We start from the raw sequence: 16192 nt of genomic DNA, 5'->3' as shown, positions 1-16192 counted from the left end.
TAGACATGACAGTGACTGGACCAAATAGATCAACATGTAGTAAGTGATAAGGCTCAAGAATTGCGGATTCAGTTTTGCTCTTGAATGAAGATTTTCTTTGTTTTGCCTTTTGACATGAGTCACAAAGATCATCAGGAGCAAATATTGATTTTGGCAGTCCTCTCACAATATCTTTCTTTACTAGCTCATTTATGTTGTTAAAATTTAAATGAGAGAGTCTCTTGTGCCAATTCCAGCTTTCTTCAATTGATGCTCTGCTTAACAGACAGATTGCAGAACCATCAGAATTTGTTGAAAGTCTGGCTTCATATATATTACCATATCTGTAACCTTTCAGAACCACTTTGCTTGTAGAATTACTTACAACTTCACAGTGTTCTTCAAAGTAATCCACATGATAACCTCTGTCACAGATTTGACTCACACTTAGCAGATTGTGTTTAAGTCCTGAGACAAGAGCTACTGTTTCAATTATGACATTCCCAAGATTGATATTGCCATATCCCAGAGTCTTTCCCATGTTGCCATCTCCATAAGAAACTCCTGGGCCAGCTTTCTCCACAAAGTCTGATAGCAGGGTTTTATTTCCAGTCATATGTCCTGAACATCCACTGTCCAGAACCAAGATGTTTTTCCTATTGCCCTGCAATCACAAAGACCACTATTGATTAGTTTTAAGGACCCAGACTTGCTTGGATCCTTTGGCCTTGTTAAGTTTGTTAGCATTTGCAGCGGATTTAGTTTCAGAGTTTATGCTAACATGCTTTTTATCAGACTTTATGTCAGACTTTGCATCAAAATTTACACTAGAAGGAGTTACACTAATTTTCTTTAAAGAAGGTTTTATTTCATAATAATCATAGTAAAAACTATGATATTCCTTACAAGTATAAATAGAATGCCATTAACTACCACAATGAAAATAAGGATTTTGTGGTTTAAACCTAACAGACTGACTCTTAACTCCTGATCTAGGAGGTAAAGAGTTTATATCTTTATTTGTCCTGCAAAAAGAAGCAAGATGGTTAGAGCTTCCACAATTATAGCATTTCTTTCTAGGAGCATTAGGAACAGGCATATAATTATTACTTTTATTCACACCTTCCTTTCCATTCCTATTTTTCCTAGCTTTCTTTACCTTGTTCACATTTCTAATCTCTTTTAGCTTATACTTAAGCTGCTTCTTTGTCATTAAGCCAATGTTTACCAAAGCTGGTTTATCCTATTTTAATTTGACAGAAGTTGACTTTTCTTTGACTTCTATTTTAGAGTCTTTCATCTCTTCAGAATCAGACACAATATTTTTTGCAACAAATTTAACAGGATTTACCTTTGGCTTTTCAGTCTTTTTGATAGCAATTGGCTTAATTGGCAAAATCCCTTTCTCACTTTTACCATCTTTATAACCTAACCCCTCTTTCCAGTTTCCACTACTTAGAATATTCTGAGTTGTTCAGCCTGAGTTATTCCAAGTCCTGATGATTTCTCTTTCTTTTTCTAATTCAGTTTTTAGATAATCATTATGTTTAAGCAATTCATTCTTAACATACACAGCATTATCTCTCTCTGTCTGAATAATGTTCATCTTGACTAACTCTTCTTCAAGATTGCTATTTCTATTTTTGTACTTTAGATTTTCAGATTTTAATCTTTCATTCTCTAAAGTCTGATCTCTATAGATAATATAAATGTTTTTTAGAAATAATCTCAACTCAGTAATATCTTCTGTATCAAAAGGAAGAGTTGATAGAGGTACCTTTAGTTCAGCAGCATCAGAACTGCTATCAGCATTTGCCATTAAAGCATAGTTCACCTCTTCTTCAGATTCTAAAGTGTCTGCCCAGTTTTTCTTCTTTGTAATAAGTGCCTGGCCTTTATCACCTTTTCCTTTCTTGCAATCAAGAGAGATGTGGCCTCTTTCACCACAATTTTATTATTTGACATTTGAGTTGTCTCCTCTGTTAGACTTTCCTCATTTGCCTTCAGTCTATCTGAACCCTTTCTTGTTAGAACTTCCACCTTTCCTGGAAAACTTCTTACCCTTTCTAAATTTTTTGTAGGCTATCTTTGTGATACCCCTCACCATAAGAGCACACAGTTGCATTAACTCTGCATCAACATTCACTTCAGATAAATTTTCAGGTTCTGAATCATCATCATCAGAATCTGATGACTCTGAATTAGACTGTATGATGAGAGCCTTTCCTTTTGCCTTCCTAGAGACAATTGGCTTTTCTTCAGTCTTTAAAGCAACTATCTTAGACTTCCCTCCATGCCTCTTCATTCTTTGCTCCATCTCAAGTTCATGAGTCTTGAGCATCCCATAGATTTCATCAAGAGACATATCAGCAAGTTCATAGTTGTCTCTTATTGTAGTAGCTTTCAAATCCCACTTTTCAGGAAGAGCTAGTAGGAATTTCATATTTGAATCTTTTGGATCATATTCCTTATCCACTAGTGACAGATCATTTAACAGCTTTGTGAATTTGTCATATGTATCAGTTAGTGACTCATCAGATTTTGAGTCAAAGTGCTCATACTCATGTGTGAGTATTGTCTTCCTATTCTTTTTGATGGCATTGGTTCCTTGACATCTCACTTCCAATGCATCCCAGATTTCTTTTGCAGTCTTGCATCCAATCACCCTGTTTGACATGACATTGTCAAGTGCACTATGAAGCAAGTGTCTTACTTTTGCATCCTTTCCTAGTGAAGAGATGTCTTCAGTGGTGAGTTCTCTCTTTTCTTTGGGAATCATCTTCTGTGGCTCATTCCCAACTGCAACAGAAAGCTTTGTGGGCTTGTGTGGACCATCATAAATTTTGTCTAAATATTCTGGATCTGTAGCTTCCAGAAACATGGCCATCTTCACACTCCATACATGGTATTCAGACACCCTGAGCATAGGAACCCTGATGGTTTCATATCTACTAGTGTTTTGAATGGGTTGAACCTTTGCAGGTTCTTGAGGGTCTTGTGTTTTTGATTAATCAGACATGATTATTTGTTTTTTTGGATCTTAACTATTTGTAAGCTTAACAGATTGGCTCTGATACCACTTGTTAGGCCTCAATGATACTATAGAAGGGGGTTGAATATAGTATCTACAATCAATTCGATTATAAACACAAGTATGTAACAAAAAACAAGTTTATTCAATATATCAAATTCTGTTACAGTAGGTTTAGTCTACTCTCTCAGTGATGTATGATATCACTAAGAGCTGTTAGGGTTACAATGAATAATATTCTCGTGAATGATAACACATATAGTATAAACCCTAATATGTGTTTATATACTGCACAGTTACAAGATATCTCCTAATTGATATGATATGTTCAGTTTCCTAAAATACATCAATCAGAGATTATCTACTGTAGTCCTTTAGCTGTACAACTCTCCAAGCATATCTTCTTTTGTTTAATCCAGATCCTCTCCTGTAAATCAGCCGCTTTTCATCCCTGAAGTGTATCCGCACTTAAGTTCTGATGTAAGTCATGATGGCTTAAGTTCTGATAATTTCCCGTCTTTAGTAAGTTCTGATTTCCAGTTAAGTTCTGATAGTAAGTTCTGAAACTAAAAAAATCAGATTAGACATGACATCACAAATATATCTAACAGGGTGGACAACCAGCACCTCAGGGATATGCCGATGGTACAGCTCAGGCGAGCAGAGCAGCATGGAGACATCAGTTGTGTGAGGCCAGTTCTTCATAGCAGCAACAACAGGAAGTAGAGGACAGTGTTGGTTTGGGTTCAATGCAGTATAGGCGTTTGATGAGGCGGATGGATTCGATGCATGATATCCATAGCAGATTTGCACAGGACCTTACCCAGGTGTTGGGGACAGCTTTCAGAGCCACGGGAGTTGACATCGAGTGGCCAGTATTTGATGAGTATTTGGGGTACCCGCCTCCAGACACTCCACCCACGGAGGGTGATGATCCTGATTTTGAGTAGGTATGCCTGATTCCTTACTATTACCTTCACTGAGGGCAGTGAAAATTTTAAGTTTAGGAGTGGTAGTTAAGGAATATATGTTTGTGTGTGTCCATTTAGTTGCATATTCATGATAGTTTAGTTTATATAGTTGCATATTTGTCATGTAGTTTTTATATTTTGCATATTAGTATGTTGTATATAGTTGCATGTGCATTCTATCATGATCCCTTAAGTTTGTTGTTCCGATTGATTTGTGATTTTGATGCGAGTGTATTGATGTCGTATAGAGGAATGTTATGTCTTAATGAGTTGATTTGCATGCTAGAAATAAGAAAAAATTCACTAAGTATTATAGGTTGTTTGAGTGCTAGATCATGATCATATCTTGTTTGTTTGTCGAGGTTTAATCACTTATTTATGTTTAGAATTTAGGATATTCTCTTAGTGGCAAAATTACATGGATTTTTAAAAATTGGAGAAAAATATTGGATTTTATTGCTAGTTGTTGTGGCTAGGTGTCAATTGGCTAGTAGCCGGCTCATATTTATATGAGTAGTCTAGGGTTGAGCGAGATGGAGCGAAACACACTCATTCAGAAATTGAAAAAAAAAAGAGAAAAAAAGAAAAAAAGAAGGAAAAAAAATATGTGTTATGCATAATTGATCACAAGTGGGCTCGTTAATACTCGAGTTATTAAGTTCTTAGGCGACTTTTGCCTAGTGACCTAAGGCTTTTATAGTCTGGGATCCACTAACCTAACGCTCACTAGATGGGTATTATTGCATAAGTCTTTTATGGACCTCACTCATTGCACGATCAAATAAGCATATTTGTGTTTGTTTATGTGTTATCAATAAAAGCATGTATCCTTGTATAACTCCAATAAAATTGAAGTGTTGTCAGTCATTTTGAGTTTAGCATTTATTCAATTTATAACCTAGTGATTTTCTTGATGAGTGGTGAGTCATGGTTATTGATCTAGTTGCGATAGTATATCAGTTAAGAAATTGCACACACGCACGTTTTTAGCTTGTGAGTTGATTTGTGAGATTTAATTGATCTTTGTTCATCTAATTTCATTTGTTTAGATGTTGCTCATTGGTTGGTTTAGTTATTCTGAGGGGATCGTTGCATTCATGTTAGTTGCATTCATACATTTTTATCTCTTATTCTTTGAGTCTGTTTATGCTTGAGGACAAGCATCGGTTCAAGTTTGGGGGTGTGTTAAGTGGCATTTATGTCCACTTAAAATGTTTCATAAAGGCTTGAATTGGTGTTTTGTACTCGATTTATATATGTTTTTGATACGTTTTTGTAGTGTTTTGCATTTCAGGCATAGAGAAATGAAGGATGGGATTTAGCATTATTTTAGTGCTAAATTGGTGTTGGGAAGGTGCCTCGGATGTTCTCTTGTTGATCGCCATCAAAAACCAGCGAATAAAATAGAAGACAGAAGTTTTTCCAGAAGCTTAGCGCCCCTGCGCTGTGTTAGCGTGCGCCCACGCCGAATTGTCAGAGTTACAGCGCGCCCGCACTGGGATAGCGAGCGGCCATGCCGGGTCGAAATCATGGAATCCTGAATTGATTAGAAGATGGATTTTCTGGACTTGTATTCTGAATGTGCTGCTATATAAAGACAATCTAAAGAGGTTTTTCATAACGAAGGCTAAGGAGAAATGGCGAGAAGACCTAGGAGCACAAATACAACCAAGGCGTAGAGGATCTAGTTTATTCTTGTGATTCTTTGTTTAAGTTGTAATCTTGGATGCTAGTTTTCTTGTTTGTTGAACCTATTACCCTTGGTTACGTACTTCAATTATTTATTCAGTTTATAAAGACTTAGTTTATTATACCATGCTTTCATCGGAACCCACGGTGATGATGAGTTCGGTTATGAACTAATCGTTATCGTGGGGTTGTAACGGATTTACTTATGGATTTCAATAGTTAATTTGTTTCGATATCTTAGTGTATGGTGATTGTATGATTTCCTAGTATTGGTTGTGCTTATTCGTCTTGTGAGCATCGCGAACTTATAAGATATCATGTTAATCTCTATTGAAGCGAAAGTGAATATAGATGTTTAGAACTTGCCATGTTAGCATATGTTCATGTATTTGATATGCATGATTCGTAGGTAATTTTAACCATCTTACTTGCCCAATGTAATCACGATAGATAACTTGCGCATTAAACCTTTATGTTGTCAAATTCTATAGATATATAGGGTCTTAACATACTTGATGTCTATTCAACTTCTATCTCTTTTGTGGATGTCTGGTAGTAGGGTATTCGTCAACGAAAGTTAGCGTTTACTAGTTTCGTGTTATCTGATTAGTTGTCATCACCATTGCATGCTAAGGTTAAGAACAATGACTTTGAATGAAGTAGTAATGAAGTTAGAATCCCATATTTATCTCATATAGTAAATCAACCTCAATTTTCTTAGTTAATTACATGTCAGTTAATTCTTAGTTATAAATAATCTCAAATTGTTATTCGTCTTGGCATTGAATAATAACCATACCATCGTTGCATAAGTGCATAAATTAAAGTTAACCAAAACCAGTCTCTATGGAAATGAATTAGAAAGAATTCTATATTACTTGCGAATGCGTATACTTGCGTGAATATTAGCACGTGTTTTCGTCCTAACAGGGTAGAATAGTACCCTGCATGACATGACATAAACATGCCTTAGTTAATTCTATTCTATTATGAACAAGATTGTATAGTTTTATCTAAAAGACATTGTCAAATTTATATATAGTACAATCACTATACTGGAAATATAGGGAATAAATTGTGCACATCTATCCTCTAGGTCATTTTCTCCCATGTTTTCATCTTGATGTGGTTGACTCTGCAAATTCAATTTTCTCTTAGCAGTTCCAGACTTTTTTCTCACAGTTGCAATAACTCTGACAATCCGGCGTTGCGCGCTGTAATGCCGAATGAGTTTAATTTATATAAACTCAACTTTTTACTTCCAACAAGCACAGTATAATTACAATACAGATACTATTGTTGGAAGTAACAAGTTGAGTTTATATAAATTAAAGAGCATCACAATAAAATTAATGTACTCAGTTCACTGAATGAAAATTTAGGGTCTTATAATAAGAGTACAATGATAAGTTCACTGAATGAAAGTTTGATTCATTTGACTAATTAGAAAGGTTTATAAATTTCATTCGGCTGGATGGGGACTTGTCTTTTTGGGACATCATCCCTACACCAACTAGCTTCATTAATTTGACATTCAATTTCCAGCCCAAGGTGTATATCATGTAAAACAAGATCATCTTGGCCTTCATTTGCATTCTCACTTTCAACATCACACACTAGTATAAAAAGTATCATACGCGTCTCCTTTTTTATGACTGTTATAGAAACAACAGACATATAAAGTAATTATATACGTCTGTTATACATTCAACAGACGTATATTTTAGTAACTTCTATGAATACACGTCATTCCGACATAAATACAGGTCTGTTAAAGTATAACGATCGTATAAGCAGGCTTAATATGCCTGTTATTCGATTATATATGTCTATGTATGTGCATCAGACACAAAACAATTTAATTAATAATTAAATAAAATATAACAATCAGAATCTCAGACCATTAACAAAAACATCCCCAATTTGACAACCGCTCCTCATCCCAATTACATCGCCCTACATGTCAATCGATTAAATCTCCTCTCTTCACTCTAATTCTAAAGGCGGTCCACCGCTGATTACAGCTGACTCCTACATCAACCCGTCTAACTTCTTCCGCTCTCCGCTCTCCATGCTCCGTTCGATTCAGGTATTTCCCCTCTCATTCATCTTCCACCCACCCCCGACTCTCTCTCTCTCTCTCACTCTCTAGTATATATATTTCTATATTTCTGTTTACTTGCTGTTAGTACCTGTACTTACTAACACTTACCATCACATATTTGATTTGAATTTCTTTTTTTGTTTTTTTTTAATTTTAATATATACTATTTCACTATTTTTACTAGTTCAGTTTGTAAATTGGGGTTCTTGGATTCTTTTTTCAGTTTATGTTTGTTGATTAAAAAGTTCTTTTTTGGAAGACTGTGACTAGATTTTTGCCTTCCCTTTATTCCCTAAAAATGTTCTTACATTATTGTTAACTTTGACTTGCTTTTAGTTGAATTTTTTTTTTGTTCTTTTTTCTTCTCTACTTCAGATTTTTTTGTAGGAAACTGAAGTCCTTGATTGCTTTCATGCAACATCACTCATAAATTTTGTGATCTTGCCTCTGTAGGCAAGAGCTTTTTAATTTTTCTACACACTATTCTGTCATTTAGAAGCTTTTAACACTTTATTGTTTTTGATATAGGAAAATTTATTTCTCTTATTTGATGCTTGTATTGTCAAAAGGATTGATTAACATAATTATATATAAGGTTGTGGAGCACAGAGATAAACTATGAACTGGAATTCAAAGACACCTTCTTGGGATTATAATGTTTATGAACAAGAAACCTTTTCAAACATTCCGGAAGGTAAAGGGTCTACTAGCTATCCCGGAAAGGAGACTAAATGAGTTTTTTAGTTAATTTAAAACAGGGTACTTGGTGAGAATGACGTTATCGCCTTCAGGCACATCTAAGAAGAAGCGATCAGAACAACGACAACTTATGAATGGAGTTGATACAACAATCTGTCTTGTAGATGTGTGCAATGCAGACCTCAACAACTGCCACAAGTATCATTGGCAGCACAGGGTCTGCGAAGCTCATTCTAATACTCCAGAAGTTAGAAATAATGGTTGCAAGCAGTGATTATGTCAGCACTTCAACATGTTTAAATAATTAGACATTTTGTGTAACATTATTGTTCTTTAATAATATTACTCTTCATTGAAATTGTGCTATTGTTGTGTCTAAAAGAAATTATAAATTATCTGAGTTTTGCTTAAAACTAATTATCTAGATAGGATAATAAATTTGTTGTTTACTCACCAGATAAAAACAAGCCCAGTAGTGAGCTTGGTCTGAAAGTGCAACCTGATCCATCTCACAACTTTCCTGATTTTGGTATGTTCATTTGTTTAATCCTTTGTTTTTTAATAATCTGTTGATACGGTTTTGTTTTCCTGAGTTTATGTACACTTCTTGTAATTTTTTTTGTTGTTTAACTAGATATATAATGTATGGTTTCATTTGAGTTTTGTTAATTAGTTATTTTTTCGGTTGTATGTGGTTATTTATTATTTGGGTGTATTTGTCATGAGAGAGAGTGAGAGTGAGAGGGAGAGAAAGAGAGACTTTGTGTCTGCTTGATGGATAAACAGCTAAACTAACTCTTTACTATTTGATTTTGTTTTTGGAATTGTTTGTCATCTACAAAGCTTTTCCTTATTAAAGGTTTAATGACAGAAATTTACTATACTGTAACTGGAACACTCTGCCTTTAATATTGGGATAAAAAGTTGGGATTTATTGAAAATCACTATGTTTACTTATTTTTTAGGTGCATGTGTTATAAATTTGTGATGGCTAAATTAGGGTTATTACTTATTTAGCACAATTATTAACTAGTAGGCTATTATTGCTCAAAGGTTAAAAGAAAGGAATTCAATTATTTGTCCTTTCTGTGTTATTTTATTGAAATTGTTGGCAATGTGAGAGCTTCCATAATGGTTTCTTGAACTATAACTACATATCATGCAAAAGAAGGGAGCACCTGGGCACTTGTACAATCATCCTAAACACAGATGCATGATAATGTGCTTACTTTATCGCTTGTTAGCTCGTACAAACATAACTACATGACAATATATAGTTCTACTGAGTTCAGGCTGATTGCTGAACTTATTAAACAGATGTAGGCTTCCCGTTTTCAAACCAAATTAATGATGTCATGATCATTGCAAATAAGAGTGACAGAAAACTCTGGACACTAAAGTGCTACAGAAATAATTAAGTGGTTTTGTGTTTTAGAAAACTTGGTTACATTGTTGTCAATCCATGCCATACATTACATAATTTCAGTGCTGTTAATTATAGTTAGTACAGATTTGTGTATGTGTCATCATTCTAAATCTCTATCTTACGATGTGAGTCCTTGTCAGAGTTTAGCAAGAACCTAGATGCCTAGATTAAATTTTCTTAATACCTAGCCATTTTTTGTTTTAATATATATTAATGTTTATATTTCACCTGTGACTGACTAGATAGATTAGGTGTTTTTTGTAAGAAGATAACTTTCTGGTTTTCACTCAGTAATGATGTTTGGTGGTTGAAATTACCAGAACTAAGTCTACATTGTGATGTAACCAGTCAGTGGTAATCAAACGATAGAAATTTACAGTGGAGTTAGGTAGAATCTATTTGCATCCTTAATAATGTCATTAACAGTTTAATATTTGCACGAAGAGGATAAATAAACATGCAGTAGCTGCAGTCTGTAACATATTGTATTCAGTGAAGATTCCGATATTTAAATCTTATATTCATGCTTACTACTTTTCAGCCTTTATCTTTAACTGTAAAGTAGCTTTCCTGTGCCCTCTTGATATCATTTTATTTTGAGTTAACATTTGCATTTTAATGATTTTCAGGTTTGTTCTATGTGTTGTGGAGATTGTGTTAGGTTTCGTTTTTGATGATGGCTGCTAAATGGATGTTGAACTTGTTATAGTGGAGTTGAAATTTGACTAGTTTCCTTTTTTATTTTTAGCTACTGGTTTTTATTTTGCTCCAACTAAATGTAATCTTGTAAGGTTTGTGGAATATTGTTTGACTTGATAAACAAATTGTTTTAAATTTGAATTTTCCTGTTCAGCTCTGGTTTTTTTAGATGTATTGTGAAAAGCAGGTGGCACGGTGAAAAGTGGCCTGATATTGTGAAAAGTGGTCTCTGATATTGTTAAAAAAACCTGTACAATATGAGGTTGTATTATAATGACTGACACATAAGCATATTATATAAGTCTGTTGTCTAACAGCTGACGCAAATATTAAGTTTAAGCGGCTGTTATGTATCAACATGTGTCTGTTCCAGTATGACGCAAAAACTTTATGCGTCTACAAAGTATGAACAGTCATATAAAGTATGAACATGTGTCTGTGTTTTATATTTAGCATCTCTATTCTTTGAATGGAATCTATATCCATTGATTACATATCCACTGTACTTCTTAGCTGCTTGATTAGGGCCATCACAAGCACTTCCAGTTCTCTCGAAATGTTCAGTTTATTTGCAATATGTTCCTTCGTCCACTTCCAGAATTTGTCATTTTGTTCTTTCTCCCTTTTATACCTTTTCAACTTTTCTTGACCAGCAAGTAAAGCACGATGCTCCCTATATTGATTATGTAATTTAAAAAAGCTAGAACACAAAAGTAAAATAAAAAATAAGTAAATACCTACTGAATTAAATACTCTATTTCTTTTTTTTTTCGCAGTTAAATATAATGTAGTGATGAATTGCCCTCCATTGAGATTCTTTCAAATGAATTGATTTTCCATCTTTATTTCTTCTCGTACTAATATCTTACTCTAATTTTTGTGGACAACTTTCAAATTTAGTAGGCTTCGTAATTTCTGATCACGCATCGCCACCGAAGAATCTTGAGCAAAATATCAAGCCTTCTTCCGACAGGTAACCCTCCGCGATAGATCCCTCTGATTTGCTTCTGTGTCGTACATAAGACTTTAATTTTCTCAAATAGCTCTCAATAGGAAACATAGAGTGAACGTGTGCCGGTCCACCATATTGCACTTTTCTGCATAAGTGAACCAGCAAATGGACCATTATGTCGAAGAAGGCATTCACAAATATAGTCTCAAATTGACAAAGGATTTCCACAACTTCTTGTTGCAGCCTTCGAAGTTCATTTAGGTCGATAACTTTGCTTCAAATACCTCTGAAAAAATGCCCATATTCTAATAAAAATTGTCGCAACCTCAGGTTTTAGTGATTTTTTCACCGCAAACTGTATCAAATAGTGCAAGAGAAAGTGAGCATCATGGCTCTTATAACCGGCGATTTTTCTCTCCTTTGTGTGCACATATTGACTAATATTTGATGCACTACCACATGGAAATTTTGCATTCTTCGGTACTGAGAAAAATAAATATTTTTCTTTATTTGTCATATCAAATATGGCAGCCCTAATTTCAAGGTGTCTTCCATCAAGTGATCGAACATGATGGATGTCCTTCCTAATGCCAAGTTCTTGTAAATCTAAACGCGCATTCACATGGTCTTTGTCTTGCCACCCATATTTAACAAAATGACAAGAATGTTGTCACAAACATTCTTCTTAATATGCATTACATCGAGGTTGTATCGATGTAAATTATGACTCCAATACGGTAAATTAAAATATACTGACTTTTTCTTAAAGGGGGAATCAACATTCTTCACCTTTTTTTGTCCCGATTCCTTCTTCTTTTTTCCAAACTGATTTTGGAAATTAGACAACATATCTTTTATGTCTGTTCCTGACAGAATTGCAAGGGGTTGTCCCATTTATATTTGTCCGTTGAACCTTCTTTTATCAAACCTCCACTTATGATCGGGATCGAGAAACTTCCTATGATTCATATAGCACATCTTTTTACTAGATTTTGGGTACATCGAAGATGTCTCATAATTACATACGAGACACCCTAAGTAACCATTCATGCTCCATCCCGATAACATTGCATATCCCAGGAAATTGCTAATTGTCCAGAGAATAATTGCACGTAAGATAAATGTTTGAGTAATAAAAGCATCATAAGTTTATATGCCTTCACTCCATAATTCTGTCAACTCAGCCATTAGAGGTTGCATATAGACATCGATGCTATTTTTAGGAGAATCTAGACCAGAAATAAGAGTTGATATAATGAAGTTTTATGGCTTCATACACAATCTGGGTGGAAAGTTGTAATTGACTAGAACAATTGGCCAAGTACTATGATTTGTATTCATGGAACGAAAAGAGTTAAAACCATCAGCTGCTAAACCTAGCCTGATGTTTCTATTTTCTGACGAGAAGTGGGGATATGTCATATCCATCATTTTCCAAGCTTCCGCATCAGCGAGATGTCTAAGTTTCCCATCCTTTCACGTCCAATTGCGTGCTATACCATAAGTTTCAATTAATCTTTACAAATAAAGAGTCGTTGCAGGCTTGGATATAGTGGAAAATACCGCATCACACTCGTCGGGACTTTGTGAATCACCTTCTCCGGATTATTGTCAGAAGTACCTTTCTTCTCGCACACAATCCATCTTGAAAGACCGAAAGTTTTGCAAGAGTCTTCTTTTTCATCTTCACCCAAATACAACATGCAATGGCTAGGGCACACGTATATTTTTTTATAATTGAGCCCCAAATATTTAAGCACATTCTTTGCAGCATAGGAAGACAATGGTACGTTTGCCTCTGGAAACGCATCTCTGATCAACTCTAGTATATCCCCAAATCCTGACTCCGTAATTTCGTGAATACATTTTAAGGAATAAAGTCGGACAATAAAACTTAATAGTGATAATTTTTTACAACCTGGATATAAGGGTTGTTTTCCCTCTTCATAAAATCTTTTAGAATCAACATTTGGTCCATTTGTACGGTCCAACATCTCATCTAAATTATCTCCAAATGTAGATTATTCTCACAATCCATATCTTCATCTTCACTACCGTAATTTGGACGTAAAATCTGTGAAACTTCTACAATCCAATTCACATATAACGGGTAAGGACCACTACATATGAGATGATCGTAGATAAGTTCTCGACCCTGTAACATATTATTTTTATAATTCCGGCAAGGGCATGTCTTTTCATCACCTACTTCCAATTTGGGGAAGGCATTATCCAAAAATGCCTTAACCCATTTGCTATATCCTTGACTATGCTTTGGAAGGTATATCCAGATATTCTCATCCTCGTCCATTACTACAATTAAGAAGCATGATAATGTTATACTAAAATGGTAAGAAAGGTACCTAAGCAGCCTAGTTTGTAAAAAGGCTAGTGACCTAAAAGAATAACATTTAAAATATATTCCTTAATATCTACACTTAACTAAATTACTAATAACATTGATACAAGACTACCAGAGTATAGTTATCGTTGACACATTGACAAGCAAAAAACTTTAGAGACATGAATACACACATAAAATATAATTAAAAACTCTAACATCTCAAAATGTATCAATACTAATAGTACACATAACCATAAAAAAGCATAGTATATATTAAATTAAAAGAACGGTACACACATAAACGTACATGCATAATATAAGCACATATAACATATATATAGGTATACAATAACTCAAATTAATAAAATGCAATTTTAAAATACTTATGTATCAAAACGTATCATGCATAAGCCCCAAATGTGATTTTAATAAAATAAATTGTTCATACTTCATAGATAAGCCCTAACAACAAAAACAGATAACAAAAAAAAAGCATAGCATATGCATAAGCCCCAAATTGAAATCCCAAGTTCACATACATTCATGTAAAACAATATACACATGTATAAATTCACCTCAAAAGCATAATACCTATAAATCGAAGCTGAACCAGACTGAATAAGCACCAACTCGACTAAATAAGCACCAACCGACTGAATAGGCTCCAACCCGACTGAACAAGTTCCAACCGAAATACCAAACTGAGATGTCCAAATTCAAAGCTCCAAACCCTTTAAATCAAAAGGAGAGATCACTTAATTGAAGTATAAAAAGAATAAAGTAAACAAAAAGCCCTAATTTCAAAAACCCCTGATTTTAAAAAGCCCTAATTTGAAGAAACCAAAGCCTCAAATCCAGTCTCAAATGACGCCCTTATTTGAAATCAGATATTTTTGAAGAATTACGATATAAACTGGACAAAGAGATTTGCTAGAGAGAGTTGATAGAGAATTATGAGAGAGAGAGGGAGTGAGATGGAGTGAGAGTGAGAAAGAGTGAGGCTAGAGATAGATAGGTTATTTGGACAGGCGGCCCAAATAATTTGGACAAGCGGGTAAATTTTACTGCTCAGCATTTTCACAGGTCTCCGTGCCATTTTATTAAAAAATTAAAAATTATGTTTATGTGAGTTTGTTCTCATGTAAAAAAATATCAAATTTAAATTTTATAAATAAATACTTTAGCATATTAAAAATAATAACTCATTTATAAATTAAACTCTTACATTTTATGAAAAATCAGTTCATTTGAAAATAAATATAACTGTAAAATTTTTTTTTAAAATTTTATGCAAGAAATTAGCAATAATTTTTTTATATATGACCAAAGGCAACTTATCCTTGCATGTTGCAATATGAAACGTATTTTAGCCAAAAATAACACCACTTTATAGCTAATGTAACATTAGAAATAAAGTGTTTTACTAGGCCAAAACTAGGATAGCTAATGTAACATTATTTAGCAACACCCATCTACCAGATGTTCCGTAGGTCATTTATGGTGTAGTGTTGGTTAAAACAATACACTAATCATCTCTGACATGTAATTGTTAATTAAACACAACTCAATAAGTAAGAGCACGTAATATATCTAAATTGAGGGATTGGAAAAATCGTACATTAAATATATCTAGGGTTCAACTTAACCTTAGATTAAGAATATACTCGCTAATGGCTAGATTAACAAAATACAAAATAATGAAAATAATCTCCGCCCCACTCTATATGTCTCTCTATCTATGTATATATATCTATATATATATATAGGCAAATGCTTAAATACAAACCAATATTAGAATACAAACTACAAATCAATAAGAGCCACATGTTTAATCATTTTCTCTCCCTGCACTATATATTCATGTATATATTTTCTCCTTCGTTTTTAATTTGTCTTTTCCCGTTAATTTAGTTTGTATTGGAGTAAGACGCTATCTCTATATATATCCCTATTTTTTTATAATAAAGGTATGCAAGTTATTTCTCAAACTGATTCAATTTTTCTAATAAAATTTCGTAATTGACTTTTTTTCGGTAATTGTGGGCCGCTCCAGTTATAAATTGATACACGGACCTTTATAGAATGAAAGATAATTCCGTTAGCCTCGTCCAATTTTGACTTCTGCAACTCAAAATAGGGCCCAAACATTAAATTATGCGGTTGCAATCCAACAAATCCGAATTTTCTTATAATAAATCTTCAAATTCAGTTTTTATTCTCCGATTCATCCAAGTTTAGGATTTACTTGATTTCTATAATAACACATTAAATTCTAATTAAATAAAAAATCAATTCAAT

General features: G+C 33.9%; 1 long non-coding RNA gene across 1 annotated transcript; it reads left to right on the top strand.

The window, feature by feature from the left end:
- The first annotated feature begins 7531 nt into the window (after window positions 1-7531).
- On the top strand, window positions 7532-9029 carry LOC141698095 (uncharacterized). Its single transcript, XR_012564944.1, has 3 exons — window positions 7532-7759; window positions 8370-8767; window positions 8931-9029. It is a non-coding gene; the product is annotated as an uncharacterized LOC141698095 (long non-coding RNA).
- The last annotated feature ends 7163 nt before the right edge of the window (window positions 9030-16192 follow it).

Source organism: Apium graveolens, chromosome 11, assembly GCF_009905375.1.
Source record: "Apium graveolens cultivar Ventura chromosome 11, ASM990537v1, whole genome shotgun sequence".
NCBI lineage: Eukaryota > Viridiplantae > Streptophyta > Magnoliopsida > Apiales > Apiaceae > Apium > Apium graveolens.
The sequence above is the reverse complement of the archived record's forward strand: the minus strand, read 5'-3'. Positions and strand labels throughout refer to the sequence as shown.